Source organism: Carassius auratus, chromosome 26 (assembly GCF_003368295.1).
Source record: "Carassius auratus strain Wakin chromosome 26, ASM336829v1, whole genome shotgun sequence".
NCBI lineage: Eukaryota > Metazoa > Chordata > Actinopteri > Cypriniformes > Cyprinidae > Carassius > Carassius auratus.
In genome coordinates this window covers 9,398,589-9,419,338 of record NC_039268.1, presented here as the reverse complement: position 1 = coordinate 9,419,338, position 20,750 = coordinate 9,398,589, and the positions used below count along the sequence as shown (strand labels likewise).

Sequence of the window (20,750 nt, the reverse complement as noted above, 5' to 3'; positions counted from 1 at the left end):
GCTTTCAGTTTAGTTTGTTTCTGACAGTCTGTCAATGACTCTGGGTTCGAATCCCACCTGGGTCATCTTTCAAGAGTTGCATTTAAGCTGGCAGTGCAAGACAGAAATTCAAGGACGATATCTTCATTGTAGACATAAGAATTAGCATAGAACTGGCAATGTCATGATATCGCTTTTAGTTTGTTTATGACTGTGTGTCAATGCATCTGGGTTCACCAGGGAACAGGGCCCAGTGGCCTAATGGATAAGGCATCAGCCTTCGGAGCTGAGGATTGTGGGTTCGAGTCCCACCTGGGTCATTTTTCAAGCGTTGCATTTAAGCTGGCAGTGCAAGAAAGAAATTCAAAGACGATAACTTCACTGTAGACACAAGAATTAGAATAGAACTGGCAATTTCATGATATTGCTTTTAGTTTGTTTATGACTGTGTGTCAATGCCTCTTGATTCATCAGTGAATGAGGCCCAGTGGCCTAATGGATAAGGCATCAGCCTCCGGAGCTGGGAATTGTGGGTTCAAGTCCCACCTGGGTCATCTTTGAGGGCTTTCATTTAAGTGGGCTATGCAAGAAATTTCAGGATGATAACTTCAATATGACACTATAGCCCCAAGAATTAGCATAGAATGGGAAATTTTATGATATTGCTTTCAGTTTAGTTTGTTTCTGACAGTCTGTCAATGACTCTGGGTTCGAATCCCACCTGGGTCATCTTTCAAGAGTTGCATTTAAGCTGGCAGTGCAAGACAGAATTTCAAGGACGATATCTTCATTGTAGACATAAGAATTAGCATAGAACTGGCAATGTCATGATATCGCTTTTAGTTTGTTTATGACTGTGTGTCAATGCATCTGGGTTCACCAGTGAACGAGGCCCAGTGGCCTAATGGATAAGGCATCAGCCTTCGGAGCTGAGGATTGTGGGTTCGAGTCCCACCTGGGTCATCTTTCAAGCATTGCATTTAAGCTGGCAGTGCAAGAAAGAAATTGAAGGACGATAACTTCACTGTAGACACAAGAATTAGAATAGGACTGGGAATTTCATGATATTGCTTTTAGTTTGTTTATGACTGTCTGTCAATGCCTCTTGATTTACCAGTGAACCAGGCCCAGTGGCCTAATGGAGAAGGCATCAGCCTTCGGAGCTGAGGATTGTGGGTTCGAGTCCCACTTGGGTCATCATTCATGAGTTGCATTTCAGCTGGCATTGCAAGAAAGAAATTCAATGGTGAACTTTTACTATAGACACAAGAATTAGCACAGAACTGGCATTTTTTGAAATAACTTTCAATTTAGCTTGCATCAGAATGTTAATGAATACCTCAGGCTTAATCAGAGAAAAGGTCCAGTTGTCTAATAAATAAGGCATCAACCTTCGGAGCTGGGGGTTGTGAATTAAATTACCACCTGAGTCGTCAATGAGAGGTTAGATTTAAGTTGGCTGCGCAACAGGTACCAGGATGATAAGTGCAAGGAGACACAATAGCTGTGACAAAGGAACATGAGAGTTAGCATAGAACTGCCAACGGAACATGAGAACTAGCAATTTCATGAAAACTCTTTCAGTTTAGTTTGTTTCTGACTGTCTGTCAATGCCTCTGGGTTCACCAGTGAACAAGGCCCAGTGGCCTAATGCATCGGTTTTCAGAGCTGAGGATTGTGGGTTCATCTTTCAAGGTTGGTGTTTATGTTGGCAGTGCAAGGAAGAAATTCTAGGACGATAACCAGCTTGGATAAGACGGTCTGTAAATGCCTCTGTGTGGGCTTGTTGGAAAATACCCAGTGACCAAACGGATAAAGCATCAACCTTCAGAGCTGAAGATTGTGGGTTCAAGTCATGAGAATTATCATAGAACAGGCAATTTTCTGAAATCTCACTCAGATCAGCTTCGGATAAGACTTTCTGTAATGCCTCTGGGTTCACTAACAGATGTGGCCTGTTGGCCTAATGGATAAGGCATCACCCTCAGGAGCTGGGAATTGTGGGTTCAAGTCCCACCTGGGTTGTCTTTCAGGGCTTTCATTTCAGTGGGCTATGCAAGAAATTTCAGGATGATAACTTCAATATGACACTATAGCCCCAAGAATTAGCATAGAACTGGCAGTTTCATGATATTGCTTTCAGTTTAGTTTGTTTCTGACTGTCTGTCAATGACTCTGGGTTCGAATCCCAATGTCATGATATCGCTTTTAGTTTGTTTATGACTGTGTGTCAATGCCTCTGGGTTCACCAGTGAACAGGGCCCAGTGGCCTAATGGATAAGGCATCAGCCCACCCACCTGGGTCATCTTTCAAGCGTTGCATTTAAGCTGGCAGTGCAAGAAAGAAATTCAAAGACGATAACTTCACTTTAGACACAAGAATTAGAATAGAACTGACAATTTCATGATATTGCTTTTAGTTTGTTTATGACTGTGTGTCAATGCCTCTTGATTCATCAGTGAATGAGGCCCAGTGGCCTAATGGATAAGGCATCAGCCTCCGGAGCTGGGAATTGTGGGTTCAAGTCCCACCTGGGTCATCTTTGAGGGCTTTCATTTAAGTGGGCTATGCAAGAAATTTCAGGATGATAACTTCAATATGACACTATAGCCCCAAGAATTAGCATAGAACTGGAAATTTTATGATATTGCTTTCAGTTTAGTTTGTTTCTGACAGTCTGTCAATGACTCTGGGTTCGAATCCCACCTGGGTCATCTTTCAAGAGTTGCATTTAAGCTGGCAGTGCAAGACAGAAATTCAAGGACGATATCTTCATTGTAGACATAAGAATTAGCATAGAACTGGCAATGTCATGATATCGCTTTTAGTTTGTTTATGACTGTGTGTCAATGCATCTGGGTTCACCAGTGCACGAGGCCCAGTGGCCTAATGGATAAGGCATCAGCCTTCGGAGCTGAGGATTGTGGGTTCGAGTCCCACCTGGGTCATCTTTCAAGCATTGCATTTAAGCTGGCAGTGCAAGAAAGAAACTCAAGGACGATAACTTCACTTTAGACACAAGAATTAGAATAGAACTGGCAATTTCATGATATTGCTTTTAGTTTGTTTATGACTGTCTGTCAATGCCTCTTGATTTACCAGTGAACCAGGCCCAGTGGACTAATGGAGAAGGCATCAGCCTTCGGAGCTGAGGATTGTGGGTTCGAGTCCCACTTGGGTCATCATTCAAGAGTTGCATTTCAGCTGGCATTGCAAGAAAGTAATTCATTGGTGAACTTTCACTATAGACACAAGAATTAGCACAGAACTGGCATTTTTTGAAATAACTTTCAATTTAGCTTGCATCAGAATGTTAATGAATACCTCAGGCTTAATCAGAGAAAAGGTCCAGTTGTCTAATAAATAAGGCATCAACCTTCGGAGCTGGGGGTTGTGAATTAAATTACCACCTGAGTCGTCAATGAGAGGTTAGATTTAAGTTGGCTGCGCAACAGGTACCAGGATGATAAGTGCAAGGAGACACAATAGCTGTGACAAAGGAACATGACAGTTAGCATAGAACTGCCAACGGAACATGGGATCAAGTCCCACCTGGGTCATCTTTGAGGGCTTTCATTTAAGTGGGCTATGCAAGAAATTTCAGGATGATAACTTCAATATGACACTATAGCCCCAAGAATTAGCATAGAACGGGAAATTTTATGATATTGCTTTCAGTTTAGTTTGTTTCTGACAGTCTGTCAATGACTCTGGGTTCGAATCCCACCTGGGTCATCTTTCAAGAGTTGCATTTAAGCTGGCAGTGCAAGACAGAAATTCAAGGACGATATCTTCATTGTAGACATAAGAATTAGCATAGAACTGGCAATGTCATGATATCGCTTTTAGTTTGTTTATGACTGTGTGTCAATGCATCTGGGTTCACCAGGGAACAGGGCCCAGTGGCCTAATGGATAAGGCATCAGCCTTCGGAGCTGAGGATTGTGGGTTCGAGTCCCACCTGGGTCATCTTTCAAGCGTTGCATTTAAGCTGGCAGTGCAAGAAAGAAATTCAAAGACGATAACTTCACTGTAGACACAAGAATTAGAATAGAACTGGCAATTTCATGATATTGCTTTTAGTTTGTTTATGACTCTGTGTCAATGCCTCTTGATTCATCAGTGAATGAGGCCCAGTGGCCTAATGGATAAGGCATCAGCCTCCGGAGCTGGGAATTGTGGGTTCAAGTCCCACCTGGGTCATCTTTGAGGGCTTTCATTTAAGTGGGCTATGCAAGAAATTTCAGGATGATAACTTCAATATGACACTATAGCCCCAAGAATTAGCATAGAATGGGAAATTTTATGATATTGCTTTCAGTTTAGTTTGTTTCTGACAGTCTGTCAATGACTCTGGGTTCGAATCCCACCTGGGTCATCTTTCAAGAGTTGCATTTAAGCTGGCAGTGCAAGACAGAATTTCAAGGACGATATCTTCATTGTAGACATAAGAATTAGCATAGAACTGGCAATGTCATGATATCGCTTTTAGTTTGTTTATGACTGTGTGTCAATGCATCTGGGTTCACCAGTGAACGAGGCCCAGTGGCCTAATGGATAAGGCATCAGCCTTCGGAGCTGAGGATTGTGGGTTCGAGTCCCACCTGGGTCATCTTTCAAGCATTGCGTTTAAGCTGGCAGTGCAAGAAAGAAATTGAAGGACGATAACTTCACTGTAGACACAAGAATTAGAATAGGACTGGGAATTTCATGATATTGCTTTTAGTTTGTTTATGACTGTCTGTCAATGCCTCTTGATTTACCAGTGAACCAGGCCCAGTGGCCTAATGGAGAAGGCATCAGCCTTCGGAGCTGAGGATTGTGGGTTCGAGTCCCACTTGGGTCATCATTCATGAGTTGCATTTCAGCTGGCATTGCAAGAAAGAAATTCAATGGTGAACTTTTACTATAGACACAAGAATTAGCACAGAACTGGCATTTTTTGAAATAACTTTCAATTTAGCTTGCATCAGAATGTTAATGAATACCTCAGGCTTAATCAGAGAAAAGGTCCAGTTGTCTAATAAATAAGGCATCAACCTTCGGAGCTGGGGGTTGTGAATTAAATTACCACCTGAGTCGTCAATGAGAGGTTAGATTTAAGTTGGCTGCGCAACAGGTACCAGGATGATAAGTGCAAGGAGACACAATAGCTGTGACAAAGGAACATGAGAGTTAGCATAGAACTGCCAACGGAACATGAGAACTAGCAATTTCATGAAAACTCTTTCAGTTTAGTTTGTTTCTGACTGTCTGTCAATGCCTCTGGGTTCACCAGTGAACAAGGCCCAGTGGCCTAATGCATCGGTCTTCAGAGCTGAGGATTGTGGGTTCATCTTTCAAGGTTGGTGTTTATGTTGGCAGTGCAAGGAAGAAATTCTAGGACGATAACCAGCTTGGATAAGACGGTCTGTAAATGCCTCTGTGTGGGCTTGTTGGAAAATACCCAGTGACCAAACGGATAAAGCATCAACCTTCAGAGCTGAAGATTGTGGGTTCAAGTCATGAGAATTATCATAGAACAGGCAATTTTCTGAAATCTCACTCAGATCAGCTTCGGATAAGACTTTCTGTAATGCCTCTGGGTTCACTAACAGATGTGGCCTGTTGGCCTAATGGGTAAGGCATCACCCTCAGGAGCTGGGAATTGTGGGTTCAAGTCCCACCTGGGTTGTCTTTCAGGGCTTTCATTTCAGTGGGCTATGCAAGAAATTTCAGGATGATAACTTCAATATGACACTATAGCCCCAAGAATTAGCATAGAACTGGCAGTTTCATGATATTGCTTTCAGTTTAGTTTGTTTCTGACTGTCTGTCAATGACTCTGGGTTCGAATCCCAATGTCATGATATCGCTTTTAGTTTGTTTATGACTGTGTGTCAATGCCTCTGGGTTCACCAGTGAACAGGGCCCAGTGGCCTAATGGATAAGGCATCAGCCCACCCACCTGGGTCATCTTTCAAGCGTTGCATTTAAGCTGGCAGTGCAAGAAAGAAATTCAAAGACGATAACTTCACTTTAGACACAAGAATTAGAATAGAACTGACAATTTCATGATATTGCTTTTAGTTTGTTTATGACTGTGTGTCAATGCCTCTTGATTCATCAGTGAATGAGGCCCAGTGGCCTAATGGATAAGGCATCAGCCTCCGGAGCTGGGAATTGTGGGTTCAAGTCCCACATGGGTCATCTTTGAGGGCTTTCATTTAAGTGGGCTATGCAAGAAATTTCAGGATGATAACTTCAATATGACACTATAGCCCCAAGAATTAGCATAGAATGGGAAATTTTATGATATTGCTTTCAGTTTAGTTTGTTTCTGACAGTCTGTCAATGACTCTGGGTTCGAATCCCACCTGGGTCAACTTTCAAGAGTTGCATTTAAGCTGGCAGTGCAAGACAGAAATTCAAGGACGATATCTTCATTGTAGACATAAGAATTAGCATAGAACTGGCAATGTCATGATATCGCTTTTAGTTTGTTTATGACTGTGTGTCAATGCATCTGGGTTCACCAGTGAACGAGGCCCAGTGGCCTAATGGATAAGGCATCAGCCTTCGGAGCTGAGGATTGTGGGTTCGAGTCCCACCTGGGTCATCTTTCAAGCATTGCATTTAAGCTGGCAGTGCAAGAAAGAAATTCAAGGACGATAACTTCACTGTAGACACAAGAATTAGAATAGAACTGGCAATTTCATGATATTGCTTTTAGTTTGTTTATGACTGTCTGTCAATGCCTCTTGATTTACCAGTGAACCAGGCCCAGTGGCCTAATGGAGAAGGCATCAGCCTTCGGAGCTGAGGATTGTGGGTTCGAGTCCCACTTGGGTCATCATTCATGAGTTGCATTTCAGCTGGCATTGCAAGAAAGAAATTCAATGGTGAACTTTTACTATAGACACAAGAATTAGCACAGAACTGGCATTTTTTGAAATAACTTTCAATTTAGCTTGCATCAGAATGTTAATGAATACCTCAGGCTTAATCAGAGAAAAGGTCCAGTTGTCTAATAAATAAGGCATCAACCTTCGGAGCTGGGGGTTGTGAATTAAATTACCACCTGAGTCGTCAATGAGAGGTTAGATTTAAGTTGGCTGCGCAACAGGTACCAGGATGATAAGTGCAAGGAGACACAATAGCTGTGACAAAGGAACATGAGAGTTAGCATAGAACTGCCAACGGAACATGAGAACTAGCAATTTCATGAAAACTCTTTCAGTTTAGTTTGTTTCTGACTGTCTGTCAATGCCTCTGGGTTCACCAGTGAACAAGGCCCAGTGGCCTAATGCATCGGTCTTCAGAGCTGAGGATTGTGGGTTCATCTTTCAAGGATGGTGTTTATGTTGGCAGTGCAAGGAAGAAATTCTAGGACGATAACGTCAATATGACACTATAGCCACAAGATTAATCATAAAATTGGCAAATTTCTGAAAACTCACTCAGTTCAGCTTGGATAAGACGGTCTGTAAATGCCTCTGTGTGGGCTTGTTGGAAAATACCCAGTGGCCAAACGGATAAAGCATCAACCTTCAGAGCTGAAGATTGTGGGTTCAAGTCATGAGAATTATCATAGAACAGGCAATTTTCTGAAATCTCACTCAGATCAGCTTCGGATAAGACTTTCTGTAATGCCTCTGGGTTCACTAACATATGTGGCCCATTGGCCTAATGGATAAGGCATCAGCCTCAGGAGCTGGGAATTGTGGGTTCAAGTCCCACCTGGGTCGTCTTTCAGGGCTTTCATTTAAGTGGGCTATGCAAGAAAATTCAGGATGATAACTTCAATATGCCACTATAACCCCAAGAATTAGCATAGAACTGGCAAATTCATGATATTGCTTTCAGTTTAATTTGTTTCTGACTGTCTGTCAGTGACTCTGGGTTCGAATCCCAATGTCATGATATCGCTTTTAGTTTGTTTATGACTGTGTGTCAATGCCTCTGGGTTCACCAGGGAACAGGGCCCAGTGGCCTAATGGATAAGGCATCAGCCTTCGGAGCTGAGGATTGTGGGTTCGAGTCCCACCTGGGTCATCTTTCAAGCGTTGCATTTAAGCTGGCAGTGCAAGAAAGAAATTCAAGGACGATAGCTACACTGTAGACATTAGAATAGAACTGGCAATTTCATGATATTGCTTTTAGTTTGTTTATGACTGTGTGTCAATGCCTCTTGATTCATCAGTGAACGAGGCACAGTGGCCTAATGGATAAGGCATCAGCCTCCGGAGCTGGGAATTGTGGGTTCAAGTCCCACCTGGGTCATCACTCAGATCAGCTTCAGATAAGACTTTCTGTAATGCCTCTGGGTTCACTAACAGATGTGGCCCATTGGCCCAATGGATAAGGCATCAGCCTCAGGAGCTGGGAATTGTGGGTTCAAGTCCCACCTGGGTCGTCTTTCAGGACTTTCATTTAAGTGGGCTATGCAAGAAATTTCAGGATGATAACTTCAATATGACATTATAGCCCCAAGAATTAGCATAGAACTGGCAATTTCATGATATTGCTTTCAGTTTAGTTTGTTTCTGACTGTCTGTCAATGACTCTGGGTTCGAATCCCAATGTCATGATATCGCTTTTAGTTTGTTTATGACTGTGTGTCAATGCTGTGACAAAGGAACATGAGAGTTAGCATAGAACTGCCAACGGAACATGAGAACTAGCAATTTCATGAAAACTCTTTCAGTTTAGTTTGTTTCTGACTGTCTGTCAATGCCTCTGGGTTCACCAGTGAACAAGGCCCAGTGGCCTAATGCATCGGTCTTCAGAGCTGAGGATTGTGGGTTCATCTTTCAAGGTTGGTGTTTATGTTGGCAGTGCAAGGAAGAAATTCTAGACGATAACGTCAATATGACACTATAGCCACAAGATTAATCATAAAATTGGCAAATTTCTGAAAACTCACTCAGTTCAGCTTGGATAAGACGGTCTGTAAATGCCTCTGTGTGGGCTTGTTGGAAAATACCCAGTGACCAAACGGATAAAGCATCAACCTTCAGAGCTGAAGATTGTGGGTTCAAGTCCCACCTGGGTCATCTTTCAAGCGTTGCATTTAAGCTGGCAGTGCAAGACAGAAATTCAAGGACGATATCTTCATTGTAGACATAAGAATTATCATAGAACAGGCAATTTTCTGAAATCTCACTCAGATCAGCTTCGGATAAGACTTTCTGTAATGCCTCTGGGTTCACTAACAGATGTGGCCCATTGGCCTAATGGATAAGGCATCAGCCTCAGGAGCTATGAGTTGTGGGTTCAAGTCCCCACCTGGGTTGGCTTTCATTTAAGTGGGCTATGCAAGAAATTTCAGGATGATAACTTCAATATGACAATATAGCCCCAAGAATTTGCATAGATCTGGCAATTTCATGATATTGCTTTCAGTTTAGTTTGTTTCTGACTTTCTGTCAGTGACTCTGGGTTCGAATCCCAACGTCATCATATCGCTTTTAGTTTGTTTATGACTGTGTGTCAATGCCTCTGGGTTCACCAGTGAACAGGGCCCAGTGGCCTAATGGATAAGGCATCAGCCTTCGGCGCTGAGGATTGTGGGTTCGAGTCCCACCTGGGTCATATTTCAAGCGTTGCTTTTAAGCTGGCAGTGCAAGAAACAAATTCAAAGACGATAACTTCACTGTAGACACAAGAATTAGAACAGAACTGGCAATTTCATGATATTGCTTTTAGTTTGTTTATGACTGTGTGTCAATGCCTCTTGATTCATCAGTGAATGAGGCCCAGTGGCCTAATGGATAAGGCATCAGCCTCTGGAGCTGGGAATTGTGGGTTCAAGTCCCACCTGGGTCATCTTTGAGGGATTTCATTTAAGTGGGCTATGCAAGAAATTTCAGGATGATAACTTCAATATGACACTATAGCCCCAAGAATTAGCATAGAACGGGAAATTTTATGATATTGCTTTCAGTTTAGTTTGTTTCTGACAGTCTGTCAATGACTCTGGGTTCGAATCCCACCTGGGTCATCTTTCAAGAGTTGCATTTAAGCTGGCAGTGCAAGACAGAAATTCAAGGACGATATCTTCATTGTAGACATAAGAATTAGCATAGAACTGGCAATGTCATGATATCGCTTTTAGTTTGTTTGTGACTGTGTGTCAATGCATCTGGGTTCACCAGTGAACAGGGCCCAGTGGCCTAATGGATAAGGCGTCAGCCTTCGGAGCTGAGGATTGTGGGTTCGAGTCCCACCTGGGTCATCTTTCAAGCATTGCATTTAAGCTGGCAGTGCAAGAAAGAAATTCAAGGACGATAACTTCACTGTAGACACAAGAATTAGAATAGAACTGGCAATTTCATGATATTGCTTTTAGTTTGTTTATGACTGTCTGTCAATGCCTCTTGATTTACCAGTAAACCAGGCCCAGTGGCCTAATGGAGAAGGCAACAGCCTTCGGAGTTGAGGATTGTGGGTTCGAGTCCCACTTGGGTCATCATTCAAGAGTTGCATTTCAGCTGGCATTGCAAGAAAGAAATTAAATGGTGAACTTTTACTATAGACACAAGAATTAGCACAGAACTGGCATTTTTTGAAATAACTTTCAATTTAGCTTGCATCAGAATGTTAATGAATACCTCAGGCTTAATCAGAGAAAAGGTCCAGTTGTCTAATAAATAAGGCATCAACCTTCGGAGCTGGGGGTTGTGAATTAAATTACCACCTGAGTCGTCAATGAGAGGTTAGATTTAAGTTGGCTGCGCAACAGGTACCAGGATGATAAGTGCAAGGAGACACAATAGCTGTGACAAAGGAACATGAGAGTTAGCATAGAACTGCCAACGGAACATGAGAACTAGCAATTTCATGAAAACTCTTTCAGTTTAGTTTGTTTCTGACTGTCTGTCAATGCCTCTGGGTTCACCAGTGAACAAGGCCCAGTGGCCTAATGCATCGGCCTTCAGAGCTGAGGATTGTGGGTTCATCTTTCAAGGTTGGTGTTTATGTTGGCAGTGCAAGGAAGAAATTCTAGGACGATAACCAGCTTGGATAAGACGGTCTGTAAATGCCTCTGTGTGGGCTTGTTGGAAAATACCCAGTGACCAAACGGATAAAGCATCAACCTTCAGAGCTGAAGATTGTGGGTTCAAGTCATGAGAATTATCATAGAACAGGCAATTTTCTGAAATCTCACTCAGATCAGCTTCGGATAAGACTTTCTGTAATGCCTCTGGGTTCACTTAAAGATGTGGCCTGTTGGCCTAATGGATAAGGCATCAGCCTCAGGAGCTGGGAATTGTGGGTTCAAGTCCCACCTGGGTCGTCTTTCAGGGCTTTCATTTCAGTGGGCTATGCAAGAAATTTCAGGATGATAACTTCAATATGACACTATAGCCCCAAGAATTAGCATAGAACTGGCAATTTCATGATGTTGCTTTCAGTTTAGTTTGTTTCTGACTGTCTGTCAATGACTCTGGGTTTGAATCCCAATGTCATGATATCGCTTTTAGTTTGTTTATGACTGTGTGTCAATGCCTCTTTATTCATCAGTGAATGAGGCCCAGTGGCCTAATGGATAAGGCATCAGCCTCCGGAGCTGGGAATTGTGGGTTCAAGTCCCACCTGGGTCATCTTTGAGGGCTTTCATTTAAGTGGGCTATGCAAGAAATTTCAGGATGATAACTTCAATATGACACTATAGCCCCAAGAATTAGCATAGAACGGGAAATTTTATGATATTGCTTTCAGTTTAGTTTGTTTCTGACAGTCTGTCAATGACTCTGGGTTCGAATCCCACCTGGGTCATCTTTCAAGAGTTGCATTTAAGCTGGCAGTGCAAGACAGAAATTCAAGGACGATATCTTCATTGTAGACATAAGAATTAGCATAGAACTGGCAATGTCATGATATCGCTTTTAGTTTGTTTGTGACTGTGTGTCAATGCATCTGGGTTCACCAGTGAACAGGGCCCAGTGGCCTAATGGAGAAGGCATCAGCCTTCGGAGCTGAGGATTGTGGGTTCGAGTCCCACTTGGGTCATCATTCATGAGTTGCATTTCAGCTGGCATTGCAAGAAAGAAATTCAATGGTGAACTTTTACTATAGACACAAGAATTAGCACAGAACTGGCATTTTTTGAAATAACTTTCAATTTAGCTTGCATCAGAATGTTAATGAATACCTCAGGCTTAATCAGAGAAAAGGTCCAGTTGTCTAATAAATAAGGCATCAACCTTCGGAGCTGGGGGTTGTGAATTAAATTACCACCTGAGTCGTCAATGAGAGGTTAGATTTAAGTTGGCTGCGCAACAGGTACCAGGATGATAAGTGCAAGGAGACACAATAGCTGTGACAAAGGAACATGAGAGTTAGCATAGAACTGCCAACGGAACATGGGTTCAAGTCCCACCTGGGTCATCTTTGAAAGCTTTCATTTAAGTGGGCTATGCAATAAATTTCAGGATGATTACTTCAATATGACACTATAGCCCCAAGAATTAGCATAGAACGGGAAATTTTATGATATTGCTTTCAGTTTAGTTTGTTTCTGACTGTCTGTCAATGACTCTGGGTTCGAATCCCACCTGGGTCATCTTTCAAGAGTTGCATTTAAGCTGGCAGTGCAAGACAGAAATTTAAGGACGATATCTTCATTGTAGACATAAGAATTAGCATAGAACTGGCAATGTCATGATATCGCTTTTAGTTTGTTTATGACTGTGTGTCAATGCCTCTGGGTTCACCAGTGAATGAGGCCAGTGGCCTAATGGATAAGGCATCAGCCTTCGGAGCTGAGGATTGTGGGTTCTAGTCCCACCTGTGTCGTCTTTCAAGCATTGCATTTAAGCTGGCGGTGCAAGAAAGAAATTCAAGGACGATAACTTCACTGTAGACACAAGAATTAGAATAGAACTCGCAATTTCATGATATTGCTTTTAGTTTGTTTATGACTGTCTGTCAATGCCTCTTGATTTACAAGTGAACCAGGCCCAGTGGCCTAATGGAGAAGGCATCAGCCTTCGGAGCTGAGGATTGTGGGTTCGAGTCCCACTTGGGTCACCATTCAAGAGTTGCATTTCAGCTGGCATTGCAAGAAAGAAATTCATTGGTGAACTTTTACTATAGACACAAGAATTAGCATAGAACTGGCATTTTTTGAAATAACTTTCAATTTAGCTTGCATCAGAATGTTAATGAATACCTCAGGCTTAATCAGAGAAAAGGTCCAGTTGTCTAATAAATAAGGCATCAACCTTCGGAGCTGAGGGTTGTGAATTAAATTACCACCTGAGTCGTCAATGAGAGGTTAGATTTAAGTTGGCTGTGCAACAGGTACCAGGATGATAAGTGCAAGGAGACACAATAGCTGTGACAAAGGAAAATGAGAGTTAGCATAGAACTGCCAACGGAACATGAGAACTAGCAATTTCATGAAAACTCTTTCAGTTTAGTTTGTTTCTGACTGTCTGTAAATGCCTCTGGGTTCACCAGTGAACAAGGCCCAGTGGCCTAATGCATCGGTCTTCAGAGCTGAGGATTGTGGGTTCATCTTTCAAGGTTGGTGTTTATGTTGGCAGTGCAAGGAAGAAATTCTAGGACGATAACGTCAATATGACACTATAGCCACAAGATTAATCATAAAATTGGCAAATTTCTGAAAACTCACTCAGTTCAGCTTGGATAAGACGGTCTGTAAATGCCTCTGTGTGGGCTTGTTGGAAAATACCCAGTGGCCAGACGGATAAAGCATCAACCTTCAGAGCTGAAGATTGTGGGTTCAAGTCATGAGAATTATCATAGAACAGGCAATTTTCTGAAATCTCACTCAGATCAGCTTCGGATAAGACTTTCTGTAATGCCTCTGGGTTCACTAACATATGTGGCCCATTGGCCTAATGAATAAGGCATCAGCCTCAGGAGCTGGGAATTGTGGGTTCAAGTCCCACCTGGGTCGTCTTTCAGGGCTTTCATTTAAGTGGGCTATGCAAGAAATTTCAGGATGATAACTTCAATATGACACTATAACCCCAAGAATTAGCATAGAACTGGCAAATTCATGATATTGCTTTCAGTTTAGTTTGTTTCTGACTGTCTGTCAGTGACTCTGGGTTCGAATCCCAATGTCATGATATCGCTTTTAGTTTGTTTATGACTGTGTGTCAATGCCTCTGGGTTCACCAGTGAGCAGGGCCCAGTGGCCTAATGGATAAGGCATCAGCCTTCGGAGCTGAGGATTGTGGGTTCGAGTCCCACCTGGGTCATCTTTCAAGCGTTGCATTTAAGCTGGCAGTGCAAGAAAGAAATTCAAGGACGATAGCTACACTGTAGACATTAGAATAGAACTGGCAATTTCATGATATTGCTTTTAGTTTGTTTATGACTGTGTGTCAATGCCTCTTGATTCATCAGTGAACGAGGCCCAGTGGCCTAATGGATAAGGCATCAGCCTCCGGAGCTGGGAATTGTGGGTTCAAGTCCCACCTGGGTCATCACTCAGATCAGCTTCGGATAAGACTTTCTGTAATGCCTCTGGGTTCACTAACAGATGTGGCCCATTGGCCCAATGGATAAGGCATCAGCCTCAGGAGCTGGGAATTGTGGGTTCAAGTCCCACCTGGGTCGTCTTTCAGGGCTTTCATTTAAGTGGGCTATGCAAGAAATTTCAGGATGATAACTTCAATATGACATTATAGCCCCAAGAATTAGCATAGAACTGGCAATTTCATGATATTGCTTTCAGTTTAGTTTGTTTCTGACTGTCTGTCAATGACTCTGGGTTCGAATCCCAATGTCATGATATCGCTTTTAGTTTGTTTATGACTGTGTGTCAATGCTGTGACAAAGGAACATGAGAGTTAGCATAGAACTGCCAACGGAACATGAGAACTAGCAATTTCATGAAAACTCTTTCAGTTTAGTTTGTTTCTGACTGTCTGTCAATGCCTCTGGGTTCACCAGTGAACAAGGCCCAGTGGCCTAATGCATCGGTCTTCAGAGCTGAGGATTGTGGGTTCATCTTTCAAGGTTGGTGTTTATGTTGGCAGTGCAAGGAAGAAATTCTAGACGATAACGTCAATATGACACTATAGCCACAAGATTAATCATAAAATTGGCAAATTTCTGAAAACTCACTCAGTTCAGCTTGGATAAGACGGTCTGTAAATGCCTCTGTGTGGGCTTGTTGGAAAATACCCAGTGACCAAACGGATAAAGCATCAACCTTCAGAGCTGAAGATTGTGGGTTCAAGTCCCACCTGGGTCATCTTTCAAGCGTTGCATTTAAGCTGGCAGTGCAAGACAGAAATTCAAGGACGATATCTTCATTGTAGACATAAGAATTATCATAGAACAGGCAATTTTCTGAAATCTCACTCAGATCAGCTTCGGATAAGACTTTCTGTAATGCCTCTGGGTTCACTAACAGATGTGGCCCATTGGCCTAATGGATAAGGCATCAGCCTCAGGAGCTATGAGTTGTGGGTTCAAGTCCCCACCTGGGTTGTCTTTCAGGGCTTTCATTTAAGTGGGCTATGCAAGAAATTTCAGGATGATAACTTCAATATGACAATATAGCCCCAAGAATTTGCATAGATCTGGCAATTTCATGATATTGCTTTCAGTTTAGTTTGTTTCTGACTGTCTGTCAGTGACTCTGGGTTCGAATCCCAACGTCATGATATCGCTTTTAGTTTGTTTATGACTGTGTGTCAATGCCTCTGGGTTCACCAGTGAACAGGGCCCAGTGGACTAATGGATAAGGCATCAGCCTTCGGCGCTGAGGATTGTGGGTTCGACTCCCACCTGGGTCATATTTCAAGCGTTGCATTTAAGCTGGCAGTGCAAGAAACAAATTCAAAGACGATAACTTCACTGTAGACACAAGTATTAGAACAGAACTGGCAATTTCATGATATTGCTTTTAGTTTGTTTATGACTGTGTGTCAATGCCTCTTGATTCATCAGTGAATGAGGCCCAGTGGCCTAATGGATAAGGCATCAGCCGCTGGAGCTGGGAATTGTGGGTTCAAGTCCCACCTGGGTCATCTTTGAGGGCTTTCATTTAAGTGGGCTATGCAAGAAATTTCAGGATGATAACTTCAATATGACACTATAGCCCCAAGAATTAGCATAGAACGGGAAATTTTATGATATTGCTTTCAGTTTAGTTTGTTTCTGACAGTCTGTCAATGACTCTGGGTTCGAATCCCACCTGGGTCATCTTTCAAGAGTTGCATTTAAGCTGGCAGTGCAAGACAGAAATTCAAGGACGATATCTTCATTGTAGACATAAGAATTAGCATAGAACTGGCAATGTCATGATATCGCTTTTAGTTTGTTTGTGACTGTGTGTCAATGCATCTGGGTTCACCAGTGAACAGGGCCCAGTGGCCTAATGGATAAGGCATCAGCCTTCGGAGCTGAGGATTGTGGGTTCGAGTCCCACCTGGGTCATCTTTCAAGCATTGCATTTAAGCTGGCAGTGCAAGAAAGAAATTCAAGGATGATAACTTCACTGTAGACACAAGAATTAGAATAGAACTGGCAATTTCATGATATTGCTTTTAGTTTGTTTATGACTGTCTGTCAATGCCTCTTGATTTACCAGTAAACCAGGCCCAGTGGCCTAATGGAGAAGGCAACAGCCTTCGGAGTTGAGGATTGTGGGTTCGAGTCCCACTTGGGTCATCATTCAAGAGTTGCATTTCAGCTGGCATTGCAAGAAAGAAATTCAATGGTGTACTTTTACTATAGACACAAGAATTAGCACAGAACTGGCATTTTTTTAAATAACTTTCAATTTAGCTTGCATCAGAATGTTAATGAATACCTCAGGCTTAATCAGAGAAAAGGTCCAGTTGTCTAATAAATAAGGCATCAACCTTCGGAGCTGGGGGTTGTGAATTAAATTACCACCTGAGTCGTCAATGAGAGGTTAGATTTAAGTTGGCTGCGCAACAGGTACCAGGATGATAAGTGCAAGGAGACACAATAGCTGTGACAAAGGAACATGAGAGTTAGCATAGAACTGCCAACGGAACATGGGATCAAGTCCCACCTGGGTCATCTTTGAGGGCTTTCATTTAAGTGGGCTATGCAAGAAATTTCAGGATGATAACTTCAATATGACACTATAGCCCCAAGAATTAGCATAGAACGGGAAATTTTATGATATTGCTTTCAGTTTAGTTTGTTTCTGACAGTCTGTCAATGACTCTGGGTTCGAATCCCACCTGGGTCATCTTTCAAGAGTTGCATTTAAGCTGGCAGTGCAAGACAGAAATTCAAGGACGATATCTTCATTGTAGACATAAGAATTAGCATAGAACTGGCAATGTCATGATATCGCTTTTAGTTTGTTTATGACTGTGTGTCAATGCATCTGGGTTCACCAGTGAACGAGGCCCAGTGGCCTAATGGATAAGGCATCAGCCTTCGGAGCTGAGGATTGTGGGTTCGAGTCCCACCTGGGTCATCTTTCAAGCATTGCATTTAAGCTGGCAGTGCAAGAAAGAAATTCAAGGACGATAACTTCACTGTAGACATTAGAATAGAACTGGCAATTTCATGATATTGCTTTTAGTTTGTTTATGACTGTCTGTCAATGCTTCTTGATTTACCAGTGAACCAGGCCCAGTGGCCTAATGGAGAAGGCATCAGCCTTCGGAGCTGAGGATTGTGGGTTCGAGTCCCACTTGGGTCATCGTTCATGAGTTGCATTTCAGCTGGCATTGCAAGAAAGAAATTCAATGGTGAACTTTTACTATAGACACAAGAATTAGCACAGAACTGGCATTTTTTGAAATAACTTTCAATTTAGCTTGCATCAGAATGTTAATGAATACCTCAGGCTTAATCAGAGAAAAGGTCCAGTTGTCTAATAAATAAGGCATCAACCTTCGGAGCTGGGGGTTGTGAATTAAATTACCACCTGAGTCGTCAATGAGAGGTTAGATTTAAGTTGGCTGCGCAACAGGTACCAGGATGATAAGTGCAAGGAGACACAATAGCTGTGACAAAGGAACATGAGAGTTAGCATAGAACTGCCAACGGAACATGAGAACTAGAAATTTCATGAAAACTCTTTCAGTTTAGTTTGTTTCTGACTGTCTTTCAATGCCTCTGGGTTCACCAGTGAACAAGGCCCAGTGGCCTAATGCATCGGCCTTCAGATCTGAGGATTGTGGGTTCATCTTTCAAGGTTGGTGTTTATGTTGGCAGTGCAAGGAAGAAATTCTAGGACGATAACCAGCTTGGATAAGACGGTCTGTAAATGCCTCTGTGTGGGCTTGTTGGAAAATACCCAGTGACCAAACGGATAAAGCATCAACCTTCAGAGCTGAAGATTGTGGGTTCAAGTCATGAGAATTATCATAGAACAGGCAATTTTCTGAAATCTCACTCAGATCAGCTTCGGATAAGACTTTCTGTAATGCCTCTAATGGATAAGGCATCAGCCTCAGGAGCTGGGAATTGTGGGTTCAAGTCCCACCTGGGTCATCTTTCAGGGCTTTCATTTCAGTGGGCTATGCAAGAAATTTCAGGATGATAACTTCAATATGACACTATAGCCCCAAGAATTAGCATAGAACGGGAAATTTTATGATATTGCTTTCAGTTTAGTTTGTTTCTGACAGTCTGTCAATGACTCTGGGTTCGAATCCCAATGTCATGATATCGCTTTTAGTTTGTTTATGACTGTGTGTCAATGCCTCTTTTTTCATCAGTGAATGAGGCCCAGTGGCCTAATGGATAAGGCATCAGCCTCCGGAGCTGGGAATTGTGGGTTCAAGTCCCACCTGGGTCATCTTTGAGGGCTTTAATTTAAGTGGGCTATGCAAGAAATTTCACGATGATAACTTCAATATGACACTATAGCCCCAAGAATTAGCATAGAACGGGAAATTTTATGATATTGCTTTCAGTTTAGTTTGTTTCTGACAGTCTGTCAATGACTCTGGGTTCGAATCCCACCTGGGTCATCTTTCAAGAGTTGCATTTAAGCTGGCAGTGCAAGACAGAAATTCAAGGACGATATCTTCATTGTAGACATAAGAATTAGCATAGAACTGGCAATGTCATGATATCGCTTTTAGTTTGTTTGTGACTGTGTGTCAATGCATCTGGGTTCACCAGTGAACAGGGCCCAGTGGCCTAATGGATAAGGCATCAGCCTTCGGAGCTGAGGATTGTGGGTTCGAGTCCCACCTGGGTCATCTTTCAAGCATTGCATTTAAGCTGGCAGTGCAAGAAAGAAATTCAAGGACGATAACTTCACTGTAGACACAAGAATTAGAATAGAACTGGCAATTTCATGATATTGCTTTTAGTTTGTTTATGACTGTCTGTCAATGCCTCTTGATTTACCAGTGAACCAGGCCCAGTGGCCTAATGGAGAAGGCAACAGCCTTCGGAGTTGAGGATTGTGGGTTCGAGTCCCACTTGGGTCATCATTCAAGAGTTGCATTTCAGCTGGCATTGCAAGAAAGAAATTCAATGGTGAACTTTTACTATAGACACAAGAATTAGCACAGAACTGGCATTTTTTGAAATAACTTTCAATTTAGCTTGCATCAGAATGTTAATGAATACCTCAGGCTTAATCAGAGAAAAGGTCCAGTTGTCTAATAAATAAGGCATCAACCTTCGGAGCTGGGGGTTGTGAATTAAATTACCACCTGAGTCGTCAATGAGAGGTTAGATTTAAGTTGGCTGCGCAACAGGTACCAGGATGATAAGTGCAAGGAGACACAATAGCTGTGACAAAGGAACATGAGAGTTAGCATAGAACTGCCAACGGAACATGAGAACTAGCAATTTCATGAAAATTCTTTCAGTTTAGTTTGTTTCTGACTGTCTGTCAATGCCTCTGGGTTCACCAGTGAACAAGGCCCAGTGGCCTAATGCATCGGTCTTCAGAGCTGAGGATTGTGGGTTCATCTTTCAAGGTTGGTGTTTATGTTGGCAGTGCAAGGAAGAAATTCTAGGACGATAACGTCAATATGACACTATAGCCACAAGATTAATCATAAAATTGGCAAATTTCTGAAAACTCACTCATTTCAGCTTGGATAAGACGGTCTGTAAATGCCTCTGTGTGGGCTTGTTGGAAAATACCCAGTGACCAAACGGATAAAGCATCAACCTTCAGAGCTGAAGATTGTGGGTTCAAGTCATGAGAATTATCATAGAACAGGCAATTTTCTGAAATCTCACTCAGATCAGCTTCGGATAAGACTTTCTGTAATGCCTTTGGGTTCACTAACATATGTGGCCCATTGGCCTAATGGATAAGGCATCAGCCTTAGGAGCTGAGGATTGTGGGTTCGAGTCCCAACTGGGTCATCTTTCAAGCGTTGCATTTAAGCTGGCAGTGCAAGAAAGAAATTCAAGGACGATAGCTACACTGTAGACGTTAGAATAGAACTGGCAATTTCATGATATTGCTTTTAGTTTGTTTATGACTGTGTGTCAATGCCTCTTGATTCATCAGTGAACGAGGCCCAGTGGCCTAATGGATAAGGCATCAGCCTCCGGAGCTGGGAATTGTGGGTTCAAGTCCCACCTGGGTCATCACTCAGATCAGCTTCGGATAAGACTTTCTGTAATTCCTCTGGGTTCACTAACAGATGTGGCCCATTGGCCTAATGGATAAGGCGTCAGCCTCAGGAGCTGGGAATTATGGGTTCAAGTCCAACCTGGGTCATCACTCAGATCAGCTTCGGATAAGACTTTCTGTAATGCCTCTGGGTTCACTAACAGATGTGGCCCATTGGCCTAATGGATAAGGCCTCAGGAGCTGGGAATTGTGGGTTCA

At 42.5% G+C, this 20,750-nt stretch overlaps 34 non-coding genes across 34 annotated transcripts; all 34 read left to right on the top strand.

Annotated features, from left to right (window-relative positions):
- Nucleotides 1-226: 226 nt before the first annotated feature.
- Nucleotides 227-299, top strand: trnar-ucg (transfer RNA arginine (anticodon UCG)). Its single transcript has one exon. It is a non-coding gene; the product is annotated as a tRNA-Arg (tRNA).
- A 161-nt stretch (nt 300-460) lies between these two features.
- On the top strand, nt 461-533 carry trnar-ccg (transfer RNA arginine (anticodon CCG)). Its single transcript has one exon. It is a non-coding gene; the product is annotated as a tRNA-Arg (tRNA).
- A 336-nt stretch (nt 534-869) lies between these two features.
- trnar-ucg (transfer RNA arginine (anticodon UCG)) lies at nt 870-942 on the top strand. The gene has a single exon. It is a non-coding gene; the product is annotated as a tRNA-Arg (tRNA).
- Nucleotides 943-1,103: 161 nt separating this feature from the next.
- trnar-ucg (transfer RNA arginine (anticodon UCG)) lies at nt 1,104-1,176 on the top strand. The gene has a single exon. It is a non-coding gene; the product is annotated as a tRNA-Arg (tRNA).
- Nucleotides 1,177-2,446: 1,270 nt separating this feature from the next.
- On the top strand, nt 2,447-2,519 carry trnar-ccg (transfer RNA arginine (anticodon CCG)). The gene has a single exon. It is a non-coding gene; the product is annotated as a tRNA-Arg (tRNA).
- Nucleotides 2,520-2,855: 336 nt separating this feature from the next.
- trnar-ucg (transfer RNA arginine (anticodon UCG)) lies at nt 2,856-2,928 on the top strand. Its single transcript has one exon. It is a non-coding gene; the product is annotated as a tRNA-Arg (tRNA).
- A 161-nt stretch (nt 2,929-3,089) lies between these two features.
- trnar-ucg (transfer RNA arginine (anticodon UCG)) lies at nt 3,090-3,162 on the top strand. Its single transcript has one exon. It is a non-coding gene; the product is annotated as a tRNA-Arg (tRNA).
- Nucleotides 3,163-3,876: 714 nt separating this feature from the next.
- trnar-ucg (transfer RNA arginine (anticodon UCG)) lies at nt 3,877-3,949 on the top strand. Its single transcript has one exon. It is a non-coding gene; the product is annotated as a tRNA-Arg (tRNA).
- Nucleotides 3,950-4,110: 161 nt separating this feature from the next.
- Nucleotides 4,111-4,183, top strand: trnar-ccg (transfer RNA arginine (anticodon CCG)). Its single transcript has one exon. It is a non-coding gene; the product is annotated as a tRNA-Arg (tRNA).
- Nucleotides 4,184-4,519: 336 nt separating this feature from the next.
- Nucleotides 4,520-4,592, top strand: trnar-ucg (transfer RNA arginine (anticodon UCG)). The gene has a single exon. It is a non-coding gene; the product is annotated as a tRNA-Arg (tRNA).
- Nucleotides 4,593-4,753: 161 nt separating this feature from the next.
- On the top strand, nt 4,754-4,826 carry trnar-ucg (transfer RNA arginine (anticodon UCG)). The gene has a single exon. It is a non-coding gene; the product is annotated as a tRNA-Arg (tRNA).
- Nucleotides 4,827-6,096: 1,270 nt separating this feature from the next.
- Nucleotides 6,097-6,169, top strand: trnar-ccg (transfer RNA arginine (anticodon CCG)). The gene has a single exon. It is a non-coding gene; the product is annotated as a tRNA-Arg (tRNA).
- A 336-nt stretch (nt 6,170-6,505) lies between these two features.
- Nucleotides 6,506-6,578, top strand: trnar-ucg (transfer RNA arginine (anticodon UCG)). The gene has a single exon. It is a non-coding gene; the product is annotated as a tRNA-Arg (tRNA).
- Nucleotides 6,579-6,739: 161 nt separating this feature from the next.
- On the top strand, nt 6,740-6,812 carry trnar-ucg (transfer RNA arginine (anticodon UCG)). The gene has a single exon. It is a non-coding gene; the product is annotated as a tRNA-Arg (tRNA).
- Nucleotides 6,813-7,634: 822 nt separating this feature from the next.
- trnal-cag (transfer RNA leucine (anticodon CAG)) lies at nt 7,635-7,707 on the top strand. Its single transcript has one exon. It is a non-coding gene; the product is annotated as a tRNA-Leu (tRNA).
- A 234-nt stretch (nt 7,708-7,941) lies between these two features.
- Nucleotides 7,942-8,014, top strand: trnar-ucg (transfer RNA arginine (anticodon UCG)). Its single transcript has one exon. It is a non-coding gene; the product is annotated as a tRNA-Arg (tRNA).
- Nucleotides 8,015-8,169: 155 nt separating this feature from the next.
- trnar-ccg (transfer RNA arginine (anticodon CCG)) lies at nt 8,170-8,242 on the top strand. The gene has a single exon. It is a non-coding gene; the product is annotated as a tRNA-Arg (tRNA).
- Nucleotides 8,243-8,302: 60 nt separating this feature from the next.
- Nucleotides 8,303-8,375, top strand: trnal-cag (transfer RNA leucine (anticodon CAG)). Its single transcript has one exon. It is a non-coding gene; the product is annotated as a tRNA-Leu (tRNA).
- Nucleotides 8,376-9,480: 1,105 nt separating this feature from the next.
- On the top strand, nt 9,481-9,553 carry trnar-ucg (transfer RNA arginine (anticodon UCG)). Its single transcript has one exon. It is a non-coding gene; the product is annotated as a tRNA-Arg (tRNA).
- A 570-nt stretch (nt 9,554-10,123) lies between these two features.
- On the top strand, nt 10,124-10,196 carry trnar-ucg (transfer RNA arginine (anticodon UCG)). The gene has a single exon. It is a non-coding gene; the product is annotated as a tRNA-Arg (tRNA).
- A 1,296-nt stretch (nt 10,197-11,492) lies between these two features.
- trnar-ccg (transfer RNA arginine (anticodon CCG)) lies at nt 11,493-11,565 on the top strand. Its single transcript has one exon. It is a non-coding gene; the product is annotated as a tRNA-Arg (tRNA).
- A 336-nt stretch (nt 11,566-11,901) lies between these two features.
- Nucleotides 11,902-11,974, top strand: trnar-ucg (transfer RNA arginine (anticodon UCG)). The gene has a single exon. It is a non-coding gene; the product is annotated as a tRNA-Arg (tRNA).
- A 947-nt stretch (nt 11,975-12,921) lies between these two features.
- trnar-ucg (transfer RNA arginine (anticodon UCG)) lies at nt 12,922-12,994 on the top strand. The gene has a single exon. It is a non-coding gene; the product is annotated as a tRNA-Arg (tRNA).
- Nucleotides 12,995-14,123: 1,129 nt separating this feature from the next.
- Nucleotides 14,124-14,196, top strand: trnar-ucg (transfer RNA arginine (anticodon UCG)). Its single transcript has one exon. It is a non-coding gene; the product is annotated as a tRNA-Arg (tRNA).
- A 155-nt stretch (nt 14,197-14,351) lies between these two features.
- Nucleotides 14,352-14,424, top strand: trnar-ccg (transfer RNA arginine (anticodon CCG)). The gene has a single exon. It is a non-coding gene; the product is annotated as a tRNA-Arg (tRNA).
- A 60-nt stretch (nt 14,425-14,484) lies between these two features.
- Nucleotides 14,485-14,557, top strand: trnal-cag (transfer RNA leucine (anticodon CAG)). Its single transcript has one exon. It is a non-coding gene; the product is annotated as a tRNA-Leu (tRNA).
- Nucleotides 14,558-15,671: 1,114 nt separating this feature from the next.
- Nucleotides 15,672-15,744, top strand: trnar-ucg (transfer RNA arginine (anticodon UCG)). The gene has a single exon. It is a non-coding gene; the product is annotated as a tRNA-Arg (tRNA).
- A 570-nt stretch (nt 15,745-16,314) lies between these two features.
- Nucleotides 16,315-16,387, top strand: trnar-ucg (transfer RNA arginine (anticodon UCG)). The gene has a single exon. It is a non-coding gene; the product is annotated as a tRNA-Arg (tRNA).
- Nucleotides 16,388-17,335: 948 nt separating this feature from the next.
- Nucleotides 17,336-17,408, top strand: trnar-ucg (transfer RNA arginine (anticodon UCG)). Its single transcript has one exon. It is a non-coding gene; the product is annotated as a tRNA-Arg (tRNA).
- Nucleotides 17,409-17,563: 155 nt separating this feature from the next.
- On the top strand, nt 17,564-17,636 carry trnar-ucg (transfer RNA arginine (anticodon UCG)). Its single transcript has one exon. It is a non-coding gene; the product is annotated as a tRNA-Arg (tRNA).
- Nucleotides 17,637-18,667: 1,031 nt separating this feature from the next.
- On the top strand, nt 18,668-18,740 carry trnar-ccg (transfer RNA arginine (anticodon CCG)). The gene has a single exon. It is a non-coding gene; the product is annotated as a tRNA-Arg (tRNA).
- Nucleotides 18,741-19,076: 336 nt separating this feature from the next.
- trnar-ucg (transfer RNA arginine (anticodon UCG)) lies at nt 19,077-19,149 on the top strand. The gene has a single exon. It is a non-coding gene; the product is annotated as a tRNA-Arg (tRNA).
- A 1,056-nt stretch (nt 19,150-20,205) lies between these two features.
- trnal-uag (transfer RNA leucine (anticodon UAG)) lies at nt 20,206-20,278 on the top strand. The gene has a single exon. It is a non-coding gene; the product is annotated as a tRNA-Leu (tRNA).
- Nucleotides 20,279-20,433: 155 nt separating this feature from the next.
- Nucleotides 20,434-20,506, top strand: trnar-ccg (transfer RNA arginine (anticodon CCG)). Its single transcript has one exon. It is a non-coding gene; the product is annotated as a tRNA-Arg (tRNA).
- The last annotated feature ends 244 nt before the right edge of the window (nt 20,507-20,750 follow it).